Raw genomic sequence first — 6,156 nt, forward strand, 5'->3', positions numbered from 1 at the left:
GTGTTTGCTTTAAACATAGAACTTAAAGGAAAAAATATTCTCCCTGGTTATTAGTTCTTTTCCAAAAGGGTTAGAAATTGATTTTGTCACTGGTTATTTCGATTTTTTTGTAGCTTCCTGGATCCTTAAAGAACAGGATGGGTAGGGTTTGGCTTCTCCTGGGTCCTAGCCCCAAGGTAAACTAAGCAAACTGAAAGTAAAAACAACAGGGTAAGGCAGACAGGTCATGGGTTTTTATTAAAATCTGCTCAACTATTTCTAAGTCCAGAAGGTGACATTCTAGGTAAACATTTCACTGAGGCCTTCTGACACATCAAGCAATGTTAGAGTAAACAATATGCGGAGTTCCATACAGGAATCAAACTGCAGCTCTGCCAAGTCTCCCGTCTTACTGCAGCTTTCCCAAATTAGTGACACCAGATTCAGGGAGGCAGAAGCCCAGACACTGCAGAGCCCAACTGCTGCAACAGACGTGTTATAAAAAAGACAGGATCATAAAAGCGTTTTTCCTGGCACTCAGGTTCCACACCTGGAGATACTGCAATGGAGACGTGTTCAGCAGCCTCCCCCCAAGAAACAGTTTGTGATGATTCAGCAGAACTCAAACAGAAATAAACTCCCACAGGCCCAAGCTACAGCAGGAGTGTTGAATCTTCCACACATTACCAGCCATACAGATGAAAACAAGTTTTCGGTCTCCTCATTTCACAGTCCAGAGCCACTGGTAGCAGGACACCAACGCTGACTTTCTGAGAGGAGTCTGCCCTCTAGACTGCCTAGGTCTGTCCAGGTCTGCCTTCCAGACCTATGAAGGCTCACCCTTCCACCCCAGAACACAGCTTCAGCAAAGAGGCCTCTGAAACACAACGAGGTAAGTAGCTGTGACACCCCTGGAGCAGAACACTGCGCGTTCTCTGCAAGGGCTCATTTTTGTCCATCCTGTGTAACACGTGTTGCCAAGCAGAAGGCTAGGGATAGATGCCCGCGTCGGAAACCGGCGTGGCCTGCCAGTACCGCTGCCTCCTGTTCAGTGGGGTACTTCTCTATAGCTCAGCCCCCCTTCCCACATTGCCAGGCTACTTCCTGGATACTCTTGCACTTAAAGTGCCTTTTTTTCCCCTCGGAACTCTTGTCCTTTTTATGCTGAGCCCACCCAGATGATCAAGTATATGTCTGTGGAGGTTTCTAGTGATCAAGGAAGGTATGAACCAGCCAGAGTGGAGAAGGTCCAGGATTCGGCTGCTTCAAACAGGAAAAAAAACTTTCACAGAGTAATAATCCATCCCTATTGACATGCTTTTCTAATTGCTGGTAAGGAGGATTTTATACCCTTAAAGTTCTTCACATTTTCCAAAACTCTGATCTCATGAATTGTACTAACTCTGGGTTTCAGAGTAATTTCCTGAAGAGTCTTGTGGGTAACACCAGCCTTTGCCAAATTTGATGACTTTCTGTAAAGAATTTAATACCCAATAGTATAAAAATTTCAGACCACACTAAAGAAAACACACAGACTGAAGTGAAATGACCTTTCTGCCATACGCTGTTGTTAATTGTTTCTTCCATTGGGAGCAGAACAACATACGACTGATTACTTTGTGACCATATCCGCTTGGAGCATCCCAGGGTCACTCTGCTGTTTCCTGCTGCATTTTTAATGCAACAATCAGCAAATATGATCACAACCAAGCTGACAGCAAAGAACAACCTCATTAAAACTCACGAGGAGAATCACACACCAGGCAAGATCCCCATGGGTATCAACACAGCACAGCTTCTCCCACGTCACAAGTACCACAAGAACGGTTGTGCTGAGGGTCTGACATCCTCACCATCCGCCTCTCAGGGATTTACTCCAGACTAACTCTAGTCTGGTCTCAGGGAGCAGATACTGACAGTGGCTGGGTTATGCTCTCCAGGGAAGTTTAGTCTGCCATCTCAGAGACTGCCCTTCACCATGAATCAAAGTGCAACAAGCCGAGATGATCCGGAGAGTCACATCAGAAGCGCTTTTCTGATCAGAACAAAAAGCCAGTCTAGCCTCACCCACAAAGGGAGAGACTCACAAGGGACTGGACTACCGTTCGATTTTACTGTACATTTTTGTCCTTAAAAATAATAATAAGGCAGATTTACAAACCACACCATGCCTCTTAAAATACTATCAGTGCTTAAGCGTATTTTCTCAGAAGCAGTCAGACACCAGTAGTACAAGTAGAATCTTTCAGGCCCATTCAAATTACTGGGAAATTTTCTCCTCGTTTTGATTATTCACATTGCTCTGCTGCATCAAAAACAGGAAACGGTTTGATGAGTGCAAAATAATCATCCAAATCTTCACACAGATTTAGCTGAGTTTAAACCAATATTTGCAGCATCTCTGCTGCAGTGGATTTTGCTGGCTCTTCAGAGGGGTACTGAGAGTATCACAGTCCAGTCAGCCTTCTTTTGTTCTTGATTAAAGGGCAGAAGTAGACTACATAAAGCAGCTTATCTTCATTTGTTTCATACGACATATAGCTTAAAATCTTTTTGGTCCTGGAGTCCTGAAAACAACGATTTGAACTTATAGAACGTTGCAGTTAATCTGTTCTCAATATTATATAAGTACTGCACTTCCTTCTGACATTCATTTAATGGAAGTATCAACCATTTTACAAGCTAGAAAAACTATAGGTAGGAATGATCAAAGCCCTTGGAAGAGGTGGAAGTCTACATAGATACTTTGCAATTAGAATTTAAAATTTGGCCCTGCTGCTGGCTGTGCAACAGCACACAACTTAAAGCAGACACTTCTAAGTATCCCATCAATCACTTCGTTCTAGAGCCACCTCATCCGACCAGTTAAATCAGGGATTTTCACACTCCTAGCCTAAAAAGACAACTATAAACCAAGGTTTTCAGCTTTGCTTCACTGTTATTCTTCAGCTCTGTGCATATTCAACTTTTCTTCTCCATGAAATAGTACCAGATAAATACATTCCTACAGCAGTATTCATAGCTGCAGACCTCAGACCACAGCCACTGAGAAGACGGTCACCACAGAAACAGTGCCTTAACATGTGGCAGCTTTCACCAGCAACATTATGTTGTTGGTTAGTGCCTTTCTGACAGAGGCAGCATTCCCACAGCTCAGCTAGCAACACAGGTAACACCAGACCTCTACCGCCATCAGGCAACATCAGCTACAGTAAACCACTTCTGAAGGAGGCCTGAGTCACCTCACCTAACCTGGCACCGAAGCAGCTTTGGGGCATTCATCTAATCTGCTCTTCTAGCAAAGACCACGAGAGCTGTCATTTCTGGAAAGAGGCAGTGGCACATAACGAGAAGGGCAAAGTATCCTCAGCTGCCACTGCCACTTTTACTGTCATCATCTTACTAGAGTCTAACGAATATTGAGAACATTAACCTCTACTGCTTGTCAGCACAACAAACAGCAGAAGTAAAATGATGCTTCCAAGCGTGGGCCAGCTCCAGGATGTACTGGAGCTCTGGACTAGCCTCATTGCCCACAGTCACTGACCCGCACTCCCTTCTACTGCAGTCAAATACACATCAGCAGGTCCATCAGGTCTGAGATGGTCTGGGAAGCAGCAGCAACAGGGACCGCAAACGTTCATGATTTCAGTGACTTGCTGTGTAAATGGAACACCATGACACAAATCAGTTTGTATTTAAAGTTAATGGTGTTTATAAAACACTGACAGTTTTTCTTTGAACCATACTGTCGTGATATGAAACAGAGCTCGTATCCGGAGCTGGGACAAATCACTCGAACGCCAATGTGGTGTGTAGCGAGACCCGTTTATTGTTTACATTACATCCCAATTTATAGACTCTTGTCCACTCGACTAACTACATGGTGATTGGACAGTGACTCTGTCACAGCACACATCTCTTAAAGCACTATGATTGGATAAAAGAGGTTAGATCACACGTGGTAGTATTTTGGTTAGAGCTAACAAAACAAGGCTAGTAAAGATATAATTTCCCACACGATAACACTGCAGCTGGGTTTCGGCTGCTAAGTTTCCCAGAGAGAGTAGCATATTTTCATAGTTCTAATTTCTGCTAGAAAAATACACCAACACCATACTTCTTGTAAAGGACTCATGGTGTTTACTTTGGAAGTGTATCTACTAAAACCATCCTCACATAACATACTTTTAAAAATAGAATTCAATAACCAAACTTGAAAGACCACAAACACTGCTCTAAACCTCTCAGTTTATGTGGCCAAAAGCCCTATAAAAAAGCCTGAGCTTCACCCCAAGGCTTACATTCTGTGCTTTTGCATCATGGCATAAAGCCACGCTATCTAGGAACCCCCACACTTCTAGAGCTCCTATGTTTTCATCTAGTCTTAAACACCCACTACAGAAGGTTCCCTAGGGCTAAGCAGCAAAGAGCGTCAAACTGTGCAGAACCTAGCCCATAAGCCTGCATTATCACACAGCCTGTAATTTAAACTACCCAATTCAATCGACCTTGAAAACTTATTCCAGTTTTTTTAATGAACCTTGTTACTACGTGATTTAAAATTAACATAATCTAAAACACAGTCAGCTATTAGATCTGCTCAAGTCTATTATTTTGGGGGCTCTTCCAATGCCTGTCTGAAGCATTTTTGTTTCTCTTACCTTTATACCCAAGAGCCACACCACCAGGAGGGGCAGGTGAGTTGCAAGCACAATGCCCTGTGCTGCCAAGCACAGTGCCTACGCAAACACAGATAAACAGAGGATAAAATTCACAACACAGTGCTAGTAAAACCTGACTTGTTTCTTATACGGTGTCTATGGTTACAGAACACTCCTGCTTTGGTAGGACCCTTGAGCAAGGCCCCACAGCTGCCTCAGCACTGAAACCTGCCTTTCTGCACCCCAAAGGGCTGAGCTATAAGAAAGCTCTTCTCTAGTCAGCAGAAGATGGAACTGGAGCATCTCCAGCTACTTCTCAGAGGCTGTTTCAACTCAGACACAGACCCCTGAGCCACTTTAGCAAAGGACAGAGGAACAGGAACTAAGAGACAGGAAGTCCCACCGTCTCTTGTAGAGAAGAATAAAAGCAATAATAACCCTTTTGGTTTAATATCACATCAGCTAAAGCCACCTCGCAGGATATTTGTAACACAAGCAGTTTTCTCTTAACAGAGAAATCACTTTGTTCAGATCAACTTTCTTTTAAAACACAGATTTTAAATTTAACCTAAGCAACTATTCAGGCTGTGCACTTTACAACACGTTGTTAGCACCTTCAGGCACTGCAGACACAAAGCTACATAACATGGTCCAGAACGACGATGCTGCTACATTAAGGTCCTGTGGCATGTTACAGATTTACTACACTTTCCAAACACCCAGCTGACCCTTGTGAAGCAAATGTCTGTTCTCATGTACACAGCACACTGGCAGGAAAACAGGTTTAGTGAGTCAAGGTAACAGCTCTGATAAAAAAAACAAGATTAAAAAACCCAGAAATGTCTCAACTCACTGGCTACCTTTGGCAAACCCAGTCTTACCAAGTACAGATCTTCGAATGAAGAAGCCTTTTATTTCAGGTCCCTTCCAGTGTGTCACTACTGCACCCAGCTTGTCTGCGAGCACAGCTGGAGTAATGCACTGCATCAGCTGGAAAGTTAGAGAGCAGCAATGCAAAATTCACGAAGTGGAGGGAAGAGTTGGTCCAAGCCAGCTCACAGCACAAAGCAACTGAGCCTCAAAACACTGTGCAAGGAAACACACCACGGCTCCAGACACACAAACGGCTTTTAGAGTCGCAAGCAGCAAAGCACAGAAATGACCCTTCTGAGTCACGTCCACTGTTCTGCCAAACACAAAAATTAATGCTATGTTAGTGGCAGCCAAAACACAAGCACGCAGAAGTTCAGAAAAGGAACTTCCAAGAGAACTTTAAAATGTCCTTCCGTGGCCATTAACAGCTCTGTTATTTCAACCGGCCTTAAATACACTGAACAATTAACTACCACTGACTTTCCGTAGGCATTTGCTCGCTGTTGCACGTCAATCAGCGCCACGCTTTTTGCACACCGTGGCATCTGAACAGCTCCCCAAGCGTGCAGAGCCCTCCGGGCCGCCGCAGGCTGTCACCGGGCTCTCGCACAGCCCTTCCGCCGCCGGTGGCCCGCGGGCC

Source organism: Buceros rhinoceros, unplaced genomic scaffold, assembly GCF_000710305.1.
Source record: "Buceros rhinoceros silvestris isolate BGI_N320 unplaced genomic scaffold, ASM71030v1 scaffold19496, whole genome shotgun sequence".
Taxonomy (NCBI): domain Eukaryota; kingdom Metazoa; phylum Chordata; class Aves; order Bucerotiformes; family Bucerotidae; genus Buceros; species Buceros rhinoceros.